A 15,427-nucleotide genomic window follows, 5' to 3' on the forward strand; every position below is an offset into this window, starting at 1 on the left:
CATTTACGGAACCTTTTATAAACTGCAGGTGATACGAAATGCACCCCCATATCATTTGGCTGGTAGGGAATTTCACTGTAGACACCATACAGTCTGGATGGTATTCTTCACCACGTCTATGGCGAATCGTTTGTCTCCCATCAGAGCCATGCAGGTTGAATTGCTTCTCATCCGAGAAAATAACTGACTTCCACTGCTCGGGGGTTCATTTGACATGTTCCTAACATCAAATTAATCGGGCCTTTCTTATTTTTTGAGGAGGGGCTTCTTCTTCTTCTTCTTAGGACGACAGGCTACAAGTCCATTTTTGAAGAGGCGTCTTCTGACTGTTACTGCACTTGCTACCACTCCTTTATGTTCATCATATTCTCTTTTCAGCTCAGACGAAGATGCTTTACGGTTTTTAAGGCATAAGCGCTTCAAAACGCGGTCCTATTTTGGCGTAAAGACTCGTTTGCTTCCGGTTCCTTTTTTTGTATCAGCAAAACCAGTATTCTTGAGTTTGGAAAGAAATCTATTCACTGTCGACTGATTATAAGACTCTCTATAAGCAATATGGCGGGAAGAACATCGTTCCTCACGTAAAGCAACAATAGCACTCTTTCTTCGTGGCGTCAGCTGCACATAACTCGCCATCCTGACACAAGCAAGGAATGACTAGCAGAGCGTGCTTATACTGTATAGCTGAAAGTATCAGCTGATGCAATATTACGTCATCACCTACGCGTGCCAATCTTATCTGATGCAATATGTAAGGTAAGAAATATTGCCATATATTTACGTAATTCGGACGACAATTACAATTTTAAGGGGTGATGCACTTTTTTTGAACACGAGCGTATCTTTCGACAAAGCAAGAAACCGCGTAACATTTTGCTATGTGGCCCAACGATACTGTTTATTGATGGCGTACACGATACTTCGATTTTAAATGGATGGGAAGGTTCTTCAGTATTAATCCAGTGACTCACTTATCTTCAGATGTGGTTATTTTGACTGGCTACATAATGAGATAAATAAAACACGTGAAATCAGAGAAAAAACAACATAGTCTAAGTTACTTATTTCACGATGTGTAAATTATGCTGTTTGTTTATTTAGCGCCAAAGCAACCGAAGCTACGAGGCGTTAGTGTATTTTTCTATAAATTACCCGTGTTCTGTGGTCGATGAAAAACCGAGGTTCCCGTAACAAAACCAAACCATGCAACCATCGCCTGAGAACGATTAATTCAACCAAGTTGTGTAAAAAAAGAAGCCAATAAAAGTTCTTTACATCGGTGATGGGATTCGAACGCAGGCCTTTTCTACCCACTGTTGGAAGGACAGTATCCACTTTGCCACTCTCGAGAGTAAAATTATGCAGTCATTTGCAGTGTCATTGTCTGGCGCTTTCAGCTCTTGGACAAAGAAATATTCAACTGATAGTTCGAAATCTTTTTGTTTTATTTATTTATTATTATTTTTTTTTTTTATCGCTTATTACATATCTACATGAAAATTTAGAACACAATATGCACTTTCTATTTCAATTTATTTGTTACAATAATGATACAAAATTACAATAATTGTTATATTTGCCATAAAACAAGTTTTATAATTTGTTTAACCATAATAGCTGGTTAAAATTCATTCTAATCGTTTAACTCTACTTTCATTTTTTTTTTGTAGTTTCTAAATTAGATTAACATATTAGATTGTTAATTATTCTTTTAAGACTGCAGAAGAACTGAGAGATTAATGTTACATGTTTAACGTTAAAAGCAGCATGTAAAATTAATTTTCATTTCATTTTCAGTCTATTTATTTTATACGCTTAAAACTACAGTAATCACAATTCCCTACAACTTGCTTTCACTTTTTTTCACTGTTTATATCTTCGTTTGTTATTTATCTTGTTGTTGTAGCAAATAGAATCAGTATTTTCATAGCTTTCTGCTTAGATTCAGCGCTACTCCAATTCAGCTCTACTTAAATTCAGCGCTCTTCCTGAGAACACTCAGGAAGAGCGCTGAATTTAAGTAGAGCTTCAGTCATTGAGATTTTATTTGGCGTGGTTGGAAAGCTATCTCTAGTCCATTTGCAGCTTTCAAAAATTTCATATGGAAATATTTTTCATATGTATCTTGAGTTATAACAAATGATTTATTATTAGTTTTTATCTCAATAATTTTTTCTGTTTATTCTTTTTTTTTTTTTTTTTTTTTTGTCATAATTCTGTTTTCTAAACTTCAGCTTGTCAAACAGTTGAAAAATCAGACGTTCCTTCCTACTAATGATAACTACTTCTCAAAAATGTCACGTTGTGATATTACTGTTCAGGCTCTATTGCTCTTGGCAATAACGTCGCTGCATTCTTACAGTGCGTGAAAAATCTGAATTTGATTCTCGTCGCCAGCCGAAGTTCAAAAAATAGAAATAGTCTGTCAACGTAAACACGTGTACTACTGTACACGTCTGGACGGCGGAACTTTAATTTTATTTATTTATTTTTAACGCTTCAGCAGAATTAGTGTGTCTCGAGCGAGAGTTTCGTGGTTTTTATTCCTGGAAGCTCAAGTTTTCATTAACAAAAGAGATGAAAAATCCATAGAATACATGCGGTTCTGTTCGTACATGGGCTCTCTAAATGCATATATGGATGTACTTAAGGAACATGACAGAGCCACTACTCACAAGACCTACATTACAACTAATGAACACCAGACGTCATTTGCAGTGGTGCTTGGTCCATCGTCCTTGGATTATGAAATGGTGAAATCAGTCCTATGGAACAACGAGTTCGGCAACACGACCTTCAAACCAGATGGTCGAGTATGGGCGAAAAGAATGCCTGGAGAATGTAACCGATGTGTATTGTGTCACAGTGAAGTTCTGAGGAGACAGAGTTTTGGTGTGTCAGACGGTCGTTGAAGTGCCAAAAAGTCATCCATGCTGAGTCATACACTGATATCTTGAAAAAAAAAAAAAAAAAAAAAAAAAAAAATGAAATTCAACAACTCACTTAGTCAGTTCGGAGTACGGATTTTAATCGATCTAATACCTTTGCGATGAATTGGAACGACAAATCAGCCATGGCCTGCTTCTCTTGTACAACTGAAATCGCTACTGCACTAAAGAAGAAATGGACGCAAATTCCTGCTGATATCTCTGATTGAGATGTTTAAGGCTTTGAATGGATTCAGTAAGCTCAATACTGATGGTATTCTTCTTCTTCTTGTTCAGACTACACACACATACATGAGGGGGCATAATTTCAAATTGAGGAAGGATGGTCGCAGGGTAGATATGTGGAAGTTCAGCGATTGGATAGTTCAGATCGCTGGAACAAACTTCCATTTTGTGTTGTAGAAGTGGGTATTTTCAATAGATTCAAGGAAGAACTAGAAAATTTTATGAAGGTTGCTGGACAGATAACGTGAAAGGTTTTTTTTTTTTTTTTTTTTTTTTTGCTGATATGTATAAGTTTGCTTTCTTGCATCATTTTCCACTACTAATACTAAGAAAAAATAACTAGAGTACTGTCATTTGGGACAAATGTGGGTGCATTTTATTAATTTGTTCATTAAAACTCGTGTTTTTCTCGTGTTTTTTTTTTTTTTTCGCCTCTTTCTCAATTACACTGAATAATCGGGATGATATAGGCCTACATAGGCCTGTAACTAAATATTATATTTCTTGGGCAATCTGAGTTCCATACGCTCTCTTCATTTAAACATGTTCTTGTCTCAAAAGTATTGATAGTCTGGCTAGCTAGTCACTCAGTCAGGCTCCAGACGTCTGAGTAATGGAATTTTCCAGACTAAAATGAGTTAAGCCTAGTTTGGTGTCTCTTACTTCTGAGCAGGCGCCATTAATAATGTTTTCCATAATTAAAAGTGTTATGGTCTAATTGAGGAATCGTCATCATCCTGTCATGAAAATAGGTCAGTGGTCGTGTGTTTCAGTTTCTCGTCATTATACGTCTGCTTCTTTGGGTCAGAGAAGCGTATTTAAGAATTTTCATATGATGCTTTCCTAAGCATCACTATTAGCTAATTAATGATAATTACTATTAGCATTATTTTATTTAATCATATTATACAGCCTTCTGATAGTAATTTTGTTAAGCTGTAGCATATCTGGATAAACAAGTATTGACGCACTGTACTGTACCTTGTATAGATATTGGAGACTGGTCTGGCTGCGCAAATTGCAAAAAAAAGGAAAAAAAAAAAAAAAAAAGCTTCAGCAGTCTACTCTCATCATGAACCTAATTAGGTGGAATTCTACCTTAATTAGTTTACTCTAAGGAGGGAACATGTGATTATTAAGCCGTCAGTGAAAATAAAACATTTCTTAATTATAATAATGCAGTGTTGTTAATATTCAGGTTGTTTCAATTAAAAGGCACCCGAGTCTATCTCGCTTATAGCTTTTTTGTTGTATTTTGGCTGAAATTTTTGAATTTGATGTTAAAAGTTATGATGGGTATTTGTCTGGACGTTTTTTTTTTTTTGTTAGTGCATTGGCTTCTGTGACCATTATGCACCTCCCAAAGTTTTTGAATTTTACACTGATCCAATCCCGAGGCAGGATTCGAACTCGTAACCTTTGGGTTGCCAGGTAGGCATTTTACCCACGTGGCTAGCCCGGTTGGTGTTTTTGTTGTGTTTGATGTTAAAACGTAAACACAACATTTGTAGCGTGTAGACAACTACTCTTGTGATTGTTTCCTCATGCCACAAATGTGTTTTATATATATATATTTTTATTATTATTTCCTTTTCTAAAATCGGTTTTTTCAAAAGTTTTTAAACTAAATCGAGTACGGGAAACAACTTCCCATTGACAAAAAAAAAAAAAAAAAAAAAAAACAGTTCCTTAAAAAAAATTAAATGTAAAAGTCGTAAATCGAAATGCAATGGTAATACTATACTTCCAATTTTAATATCAAATTCAAACATTAAGCCCAGATATGTATGACAATATAGATCCAGACAAAAAATAGCCCAAACCTAAAAATAAGCAAGATAACACCCCCAATGACTTTTAATTAAGACACCCTGTATACATGACATTTATATACACCGTATATGACATTAAAAATATTAACACTAGAAGATATAATAAAGCCTTTGCGAACTTCACTTATATACGCAACACAACTGCAGTCATGCATTTTGTTTATTTATAAGGTTTTTTTTTTCCCTTCTTCTTCAAGAGGAGTGTTTCCATTTAGAGGAGGGTTTTCTCAACCTACAAGTTATTTCTTGTTAGGAATTTTTTCCCGCCATAAAGTGGGGTTCTGGGTGTCTTGGTCGGTTAAGCCTCGGGCTGTCATGCACTCCCGTACTCCATCCATCCATGTCCTCCTAGGTCTTCCTCTTCTCCTATCCATTCCAGGATAGGAGAAGAGGAAGGATATCTGTTTCCTTGCATCCATTTTACATATCCATACCATGTTAGACGCTTTTCTTTGATGGTGTCAATAATAGTCTTTTTCACTTCCATTTTTTACCTTATGTCTTCATTCCATTTCCTGTCTCTTCTAGAAGTTCCTGCTGAGCGTCTCCAAAAATCCATTTCCGTGGAGAGCAATTTGTTTTCCGCTCGCCTATTCAATGTCCAGGTTTCCGCTCCATACAATAGAAGACTTTGTACAATCGTTTGAAATATAAGTTTCTTTGTTTTATTTTGGATATGTTTGCTCCACAGAACAGAGTTTAACATGCCGATAGCCTTTCTGCCGTCTGCAATTCTCTTATTGATTTCTGCATGGGATGATCCATCACTTTGTAAAATTGATCCCAAATATTTGAATTTATCGACTTGTTTGATTTTAAAACCTGCAATATTTAGAACGTGTCCTGGTCCTGAAGACAACATTTCAGTCTTGCTAAAATTGATTTTTAGACCCCATTGTTTATACTCCTCAAACAATTGACGACATGCATACTTTGCATCTTCTAAGTCTTGTGCTATCACCACCTGATCGTCTGAAAAAAAGTAAATTGTGAATATAGGTGTTCTTATTAATCGGCAATCCCATTTTATTGCATTTTTTTGACCAGGATCTCAGGCAGATGTCGATATAAATTTTGAAAAGTGTTGGTGACATGCAACAACCTTGTAATAAGCGTTTTGAAGTGTGGAATTCAGGTGACAAAGCTGATCTCACTTTAATTCTGCATCTATTATTCCTGTAAATTGCCTTAATAATGTTAATCAGTTGTCCATCAATATTTGCCTCTTTCAGTGCTTCCCATAAGAGTTTTCTTGGAACACTGTCATATGCCTTTTCAAGGTCAATGAAAATCATAAAAGATTTTTTTTCCTTTTGATTGGCATTTTTCAAGGATCTGTCGTACTGTTGAAATATGGTCTATACATGACCTCCCGGCTGAAAAACCACTTTGTTCTTCTGATATCTCGATTCCGGCTTTTAAATGGTTCCTGGTCCATTTCCCAAGGATCTTTAACAGCGGGTTCAGGACGCATATTCCTTTGTAATTTGAACAGCTTTTCCGATCGCCCTTCTTATAAACTGATGTAATATATCCTGTTATCATTTCTTTCGGTATTTCTTCTCCTCTCAGTATACTATTTAACAGTTTTTGTATCAGAACAGCCACTCCTCTTCCTCCATATTTCAGAAGTTCCATGTAAACTCCTACAGGTCCAGGTGATTTGCCATTCCTTCCTTTCCTTTATCAGGAGTTCCACTTCCCTAACAGAAACTTTTAAGCCCGAGTCTTCTACACCAAAATCCTCCATCGTCTTGAACTCTTCCCGGTCTTCTTTTAAAAGTCCTTCATAATACTCCGTTTCAGTCTTTCAAAGGTATTAACTGCAAACCAGCGTTGTGTTTATTCTGTTTTTCTCAAGTCTCTAAGGACCTTCCACGATTCCGCTGATAGTTGCGCATTTCTTTTCCCATTCTTCATTTTGCATTTTGATATGCAAGTTTCTTTTCCTCTACAATAGCTCTTACTTTCTCTGTAATCCAGGTCTTTTTTGGTCCTTGGCTCTTCTTTTTGCCTAGGATTTCATGAGCTATTTTTTTTAACAGTATTTTTTAAATATTCGTAGATTTCTTCAGTATTACCTACCTTTTATCTCTATGTTAATTGCAGCATCCAGTCTCGGTGAAGTTGTTTCTAATGCTGTCGTCCTGGAGTAGGTCAACGTTAAATTGATCCACTTGTAGCATTTCTCCTTCCCCGCATGGTTGTCCACATATATTTTCTTAATCCAGGTTCCACCTCAGTGTTGTTTTAACAAGAAAATGGTCAGATCCACATTCGGCTCCTCTATAAACTCTGACATCTTTCAATACATATGTCCCTGAATGTTTTGAAATAATGTAATCTGTAACTGATCTAATTTGTTTTGTCTCCTGTGACCAAGTATATTTATGGATATCTTTGTGTTGGAAAAATTTGTTTATTCTCAAGTCGAACTGTTCACAAAGATTGCATAGTCTATCTCCGTTGTCGTTCCTCTCTTTCTCTCCAAATCTTCCAATAACTTTGCTATTTTGTTCAGTTCCTACTCTTGCATTGAAATCTCCCATTAGAAATATCTCTTTGTTCTTAGGGATTTTTTCTATTAGATCTCTCAGATCCTCCCAAAATTCATCCTTCAAGGTATCGGCGGTGTCATTAATCGGGGCATATATTCCCAAAATACATATTTCTCTCCCATAAATTGTCAGTTCCAATGAGATCATTCTTTCATTAATAAATTGCCAGTTAAATTCCCAAAATACATATTTCTCTCCCATAAATTGTCAGTTCCAATGAGATCATTCTTTCATTAATAAATTGCCAGTTTTTGATGTTGTGTCTCAATTTCTTTTTAACAGCAATAGAAACTCCTGCTCTTGCTCTTTCACTCTTATCGACTACACTCCAAAAATGGTAGTATTCTCCCATTATTTCCTCTCCACATCCCTTTTTCTTTGTCTCTGATAACACGACGATGTCTAACTTGAATTTGTGCAGTTCATCTGAAAGAAAGTTTCTTTTAGTTGAAAGGCCTTGAATATTCCAGCATCCCAAAATCAGTCCTTTTACGTTTGACGAGTCGTTTTCCAAAGTGCAGTCCGTTTTCATTTTCACTTTTAGATCGTTTAGCATTTGTGTATTTTTTGCACTGAACAAGGAGCTAGCCCGTTGCAGAAACCCCCAACCTGGAGGGCTGGGGTATCTCTCTTAGTGTGGCCCCTACCCTTTGACCTGTCCGGCTTGGGAGGCCCTACCAGTAGTTAAGCTACCGCAGACTTAGCTCTCCAGGTCATCGGGATACGCAAGCCCCCCACCGCGACAAGGTGGAGAATACCATCGGGGGGGGTTTATTTTTTTTATAATTTTATTTCATATGCAGCCAGCTTCTGATTAAATAGAATGAAGAACTCGTCAGATTATGGGAATGAAAGGTGGACGGGATTTAAAAATTCTGCCAAGAGTTAAGACCAATCGAAAGGATTTTAATGAATAACCACTTTTGTGCCCTTAGCAAATTACTTAACATTAATTTTAATGTAGCATTTCGTTGTTTACCGAACAGCAAATAACCAAATTTTAAATTATTAATATTTTAATTAAAAACTCACGAAAATCGTTACTTAACATTCATGCATGCCATAACCCATCGTAACATTTTCTCTTATCCCTTTCTGAGTTATCTAACATGCGGGCCCTTTTTTACAAAAAAAAAAAAAAAAAAATACCTCACCGTGAAATATAAATAAATTAAATATTTGGACACGTGTATATTGAGTAATATTATTTAATTGGATATGTCGAGCAACATATTTTATGAACCATTCTGTTTTCATCGCAAAGAATGCATGAAAGCATGTTATTGAGCTTAAATATTTGTATTTTTCCTGAACCGTTTCTCCTTGTACTTCCTTCTTCGGTTGTGTATGGTGATGAAGCATGACGCGGTGTGTGTCACGCTATCGAATTACACAAGACTTATGATAAGTCTTAGTGTTTCTGTGTCGTTTAAGACTGCGTTAAAAACCTATACGCAGTAATACATATTAATTCACATATCTAAATTAATTCTCAATTGCTCCTAATAATTAAACTTTATAAATTTATTTTACTCAGAATTTTGTTTACATATTTCTGATGGGTGTAATTGTTATTTTTTATTTTATTTTATTTTTATTTTTTTGAGATATTAGTCTATAATGATAACCGATTTATGCTTACCTTTATATTATAATAAAAAAATGGGCAATACACAGAAAATGTTTATGGGAGTGGGAATCAGGAAGGTAAAACTATTTCCTCCATATGCTATTGATCAAAACTACCAGAATATTTCGGTAGTGCAAATAAATCTTTGCTATTTAATTTTTGTGCATAAGGATATTCATTTATTGCTTTAATTACGGTGTGCCTTGTTTATCCATTTAAACTAAGTACATAAAGAACAAGGAAATTAAATTCTTTATGTTCTTTTAGCGGCAAAGTGCATAGGTAAATCAAGAAATTGAAATTAGTGAGAAAATAAGCACTTCGACCTGTACACAGTGCAGGTCGAAGTGCTTATTATTTGTCTTTAATTTCTTTAAAGTTTACAGATTATTCTCATATGAGATGAAAAACCCTCCACAAACGTGAAAAGCGCCAGTGTTCATTTTGTCGTCTCTCCTTATCTAATAAACAAGAAAATGTTTGTTTTCATCTTTCCCCCACCCCTTTCTCGGCCAAGAGTTGGTGCTTCGATCTGACCATGGTTTCCCGGTGTTCGGGTTAAAATTTTGATTGTAGGGTACTTTTATCCCTATCCCAGGATAAAAGTACTCCTAGAGATCAAAATTTGGATCCAAACATCGTTAACTTAATCAAAAGACCTACTGAGTACCATGACGTTTTGAGAATTTTGTGGAAGTGTCTGGATAAAAAAAAAAAAAAAAAGATTTAAAACATAAATAAATATATACTGTATATACGGTATAGGATGTACTTGGAGCTTGGGTCCCCAAACTGCCAAGGCTTTCTGTGACATAGCACAATCGATAAGGCACCCCTGTTGATTACTACATACCGTGATCTAGTAATTCTCTTGATGAAATTTTCATCGACCCCCACTCCCAGGAATAAAAATTTGGGATACTAACATAGCTTTCAACCTTACTTTGGATGAAAGAGCTGCAAGAAGTTGTCGCCTCCCCAAACACAAAAGGCAAATGTATTAGTATTAGTAGTGGCAAATGATGCAGGGAAGAAAGCTTATATGGCATCAGCCAAAAAAATAAAATAAATAAATAAATAAAAATAAAATAAATAAATAAAACATACGAGATAAAAAAAAAAAACACGTTCAACTCATCTGCCCATTGCCTCTGATAAGTTATTTAATTCTATCTTAAATTTATTTAAACTACCCACTTCCACGGCACCGATGATAGGTTATTCTAACAATCAAATTACTCTATAGCTGAAAGCAAATTTTCCTACATATATCCTGCAGCAATCATTTTTAAAAACAAACTCATCTGCCCATTGCCTCTGATAAGTTATTTAATTCTATCTTAAATTTATTTAAACTTCCCACTTCCACGGCACCGATGATAGGTTATTCTAACAATCAAATTACTCTATAGCTGAAAGCAAATTTTCCTACATATATCCTGCAGCAATCATTTTTAAATTTCAGTTTATGTCCCGTTGTATGTGCTGTCTGAGAAAGAGTAAAGATGCTATCAGCATTTAGGTTACTTAATCCATTTAAAGCCTTGAAGACGTTAATCAGACCCTCGTGGGGATCTCACAGTTAGTAGGATTGCCGTCCTTCCCACACCGGGTGGAAAAGACCTGAGTTCGAGTCCCGTCAACGATGTGAGGAATTTTTATGGGCCTTTTCGCAAAGTGGCTGAGTTAGTCGGGCTTAGCGAGGGCAGCATGTTTTTTTCTCCCGGAAACTCGATTTTTCGTTGGGCACACAGAAAATCGATCTCAGAACCTACGTAGTTATTAGACAATAAACACGGAGCAATAAGGCCTAAGTCGGGGATGCTCCTAAAATCCTATTACAAGAACAACGTCAATCAGGTCTCCTCCTAAATGCCTAGTTGTAAACATTGAAATTTGCAGAACCACACTTTCTTTTGTGTTCTTGAATAATTTGGTTTCCTTTCTCTGCATTCGTTCCAAGAGATCTACATCTTTGTTAAAGTGAGGTTTCTCAACCTATATGCAGTACTCAAGCTGTGCCATGACCATTGCCTTTTAAAATGGAATAATCACTTCCTCGTCCCAACTGGCAAAACCCCACGAGCTGTCCTTGCAGCCTGTCTGCATGCTCATGAAAGTTTATGTCAAACTGCAAAATTATCTCCAGATCTTTTTCGTTTTCTATCACCAAATGGTATGTTCTTCTGGGATTACTGCTGTTCATATACAGTACCAGGCATTTATCAAAGTTAAACCTTAATTGATACTTCTCGGCCTAGTTGCCAATTTCTCTAGCTCCTGTTGCAGCAGTACACTTTGATTACTGTCATAACCACCGTGCCAACCTTTATATCAACTGCAAACTTAGACAGTAAGCTCGATCTTTGTCATCGTTTATAATAAATAGTGAACATAATAAAGGGGTCAGCACTGAACTCTGAGCGACACCACTAATAACATTAGTCCAAATGAGCAGTGTCCATTAAAACCACCCTCCTTTTTTCTACCACTCACCCATCTCTTTATCCATAGTAGAACTGTCCCTAATGCTACACTGCTCTACTTTGAATAGCAGCCAAACTGTAAAACATCGATGACATGTGGAAGTGTTAAAAGCTTTAATGAAATATAAGTATAGAATGTCAAAATTATTTTTTTGAATTCATTTCCCTTGTTACTGTGTCATGTCATTTTCGCGAATTCGTTTGTAATTTAATTTTTTCTTTTAAATTTTATTTTGCCTTGAATTTTTCTCCCTCGAATTTGGCACTCTTAGTAGTCAATCAGATTAGTCACACTGGATTTCCTCTTAACAAACCTACACCGATGAGCCAAAACATCATGACCAGCGAGTCATTATGCAAATCGAAGCAACTCCAGGTGAATTATGGCGCGTGCGCGGGTCAGGACACGGTATAAAAACACCTGATACTGAGCTCCGTTAATCAGTGTTACTCTTGTTCTTCAGACGGGAAAGGCAGCGAACTTAAGCACGTTTGACAAAAGCCAAATTGTAATGGCTAGACGTCTGGGTCAGAGCATATCCGAAACTAACCACGGCTGACTGTGGGATGCTCACAGTCAGCCGTGGTTAGTACCTACGGAAAGTGCTCCGAGGAGGGGAACCCCACGAACCGCCGGCGAGGTTTTGGACGACCACGGTCATCGATGCTCGAGGTGCGCGAAGGCTCTCTCGGGTGGTACATGGCAACAGAAGGGGGATTGTGGCGCAACTCGCCGGTAATTGGAAGGTTGGCGACGGGAGTAATGTGTCACAACACACAGTACATTGAACCGTGCTGAAACTGGGGCTGCGTAGCCACATGTCGCTTCGAGTGCCCATGCTAACTATGATCACCGGCGACAGCGCCTACAATGGGCACGCGAGCATCGAAACTGGACCTTGAGTGATTGGAAGAAGGTCGTCTGCTCCGATGAATCACATTTCCTGTTGCTGTTGGTATTGGATTTAACGACACAAGGGCTACTATGGCCAAATTGTGTCTGTTCATCGTTTATTCACAAGAAGCATATCGTTAGAGATGTTAAATTATATGCTTCTGTACAAGCCAATATGCTTTAGATTCATTAAAAGTTCTTCAATATTTGCTTCATTTCCTAAGAAACGAGATAAATCAGGTAATATATTCACTATGGAGAGTGACTGAAAAGTGTTTGAGACTGGATGGTTGAATGTAAGGGACAATCAACCAGAAAATGACGGACGGTAAGTTGCGTCTGACAGGATGGGCACTGGGGTAGGTTTTCTTCCAATAATAGGAAGAGATGAGTAAAATGAGTGTGTCCAATTATTAGTCTTGCCAATACCACTTCTTCTCGTCTGTTTCGTCGGAAATTTCTGTTGCATCATGTGCTGAACGGCCGGATACGTGTGCATCGTTAACCTGGGGAAGCGATGGCGCCTGGATGCATCGTGGGACGAAAAAAAGCCGGTGGCGGCGGTGTCATGCTTTGGGCGACGTTCTGCTGGGATATCCTGGGTCCAGTCATCCATGTGCCGGCACTCTGACGTCTACCACCTACCTGAAAATCATTGCTGATCAGGTACACCTTTTCATGGCAACGGTCTTCCCCTCTGGCGGTGCCGTCTTTCAGCAAGATAATGCACCATGCCACACCGCCCGGATTGTTCGAGACTGGTTCGCGGAACATGAGGAAGACTTCTAGGTATTGCCCTGGCCTCCAAATTCCGCAGACATCAATCCGATAGAACATCTGTGGTTTGTGTTGGAACAGCAACTAAAATCTGTGACGTCTCAACTACGGACCATACAGGAGTTAAAGGATCTGCTGGTTACGTGTTGGTACCAGATACCACAAGACACATTTAAAAATCTTGTAGCGTCCATGCCTCGCTGGGTACGAGCTGTTTTGGCTGCACGTGGAGGACCAACATCATATTAGGTAGGTGGTCATAATGTTTAGGTTCATCGTGTATAGAAGAAGAAAATCTTTATGGTACAGTAAGGATACAATATGTGCTATGATTTCCGTGTAATTCTATTCTCATTAAGATAAACCTGCAATACTTCTTTAGCTACTGATTCCATTATTTTCCCTGGAACAGAAGTCAAACTTACAGGTCTATAATTGCTCATGTCGCCCACTGATCCCATCTTTGTGAATAGGATACACATTTGCATACTTCCGGTCTTTAGGAAGCTCTTTTGAATCCAATGATGCCCTTACAATTATGACCAAGGGCAGTGGCGTAGCTACCATGTAGGCAAGCAAGGCAATTGCCTCCGGGCCCGGCGTCTTTGGCTGTCTCCTGTTTTTGCAATTTTCATTAGGTAGGGGCCCAAACTTTTGCCTACGAGCCCGAAAAAGGGTAGCTACGCTAGTGACCAAGGGTCTGCTTACCTCTTTTGCTGTTTTCTTTAATATAACTGGATAAATCCCATTATCCCGAGGCATCGTTTACTTTGAACTTTAATCATTTTTCTTGTACACTTGCACTACTACAAACACATTCTTCTCGGTTATCGCAAAAACGTTTTGTTCCTAACTGAATGATTTTGTGATAACCGAGATTTCGTTATAACTTGGTTTACTTCTGGTGTTCCCATCCATAAAAGAACTTCTTCACCGATAACCTGAAGCAGGATCATCAATAGTTGTGTCATTCATATCTAGTGGGCCAATGTGAGTCATTATTTTCATTCCATTGTTAAAATAAGCAAATAATTCTTTGCTACTTTCCTTTGTATTATTAGCCAAATATTTCTCATAATGTGCCTTAGCTTGCCTAATCCCTTTAGTAATTTGATTACAGAATATGTTCTTCTTATTGTAGACGTCTCTGTCTGCTGACAATTTATAATCGTCCCATGCATTTTTCTTCTCTGCCACTAGACTCATCAGTTCATCCCACCTCAATTTAGGTCTCAAATTTGAACAGTATCTCTTTGTTGACACGAAATGCTTAGTAGCTTCTATGATTATTTCCCAGAATGCTTCTTATTTAGTATACTTAGGTTTTTGGTATCACAATGTATCAGCAATTTAAACTTATTGTTGAGTCGTGACTGAGTTATTGCTTATTAAAATTGCTGGTAGGCCACGTGTAAAGACAGTCTACCCGCAATGGCCCACTCCACCGCTGGCGTAACTGCCAGACCAACCGTCATAGCTCCCCCCCCCCTATGGTGGAGATATGGTAGAAATTGCAATTTCGCCACTTACCCATGTCTCAAATAAAAAAAGAATTTCGCTAAAATAATATTTTTTGCTGTAAATAGACGATATGGGATATTCAAATTTTCGCAAAAATGTAGAGAAATGAATTATAATTCATATTTCCTCCCAATACACTCTAGAATTGAAATAATGACATTTTCGTGAATTCGTTTGCATTTCTTTTAGATTTTTTCATTTTAATTTTTACTTAATTTTTTCTCCCTCGAATCTGGCACTAAGTAGCCGTTTGGCTAGCTTACATGGGTGAACTGTCCATGAAGAGAGAGAGAGAGAGAGAGAGAGAGAGAGAGATTATATTTGTTTAGTTACAATCAGAACTGTGCAGTGGTATCCTGGATGCATGGCTGATTTTTTGGATCTCCGCTTTTTGTTATAACGATGTATATCCATTACAAAAGTTTTGGGAGCCCCCTTCTGTATCGGGCCTCCGTGATTCACTTATAGTGTCTTCCCCCATTTTGTACAGCCTTGGTTGCAATAACCTTTTCGGGAGCAGAATTTTTGCTTAGACTAGGACTCGTGTCAACTTCG

The sequence above is a fragment of the Mastigoproctus giganteus genome, chromosome 6 (genome assembly GCF_048544385.1).
Source record: "Mastigoproctus giganteus isolate SK-2022 chromosome 6, ASM4854438v1, whole genome shotgun sequence".
In the NCBI taxonomy this organism is placed as follows: domain Eukaryota; kingdom Metazoa; phylum Arthropoda; class Arachnida; order Uropygi; family Thelyphonidae; genus Mastigoproctus; species Mastigoproctus giganteus.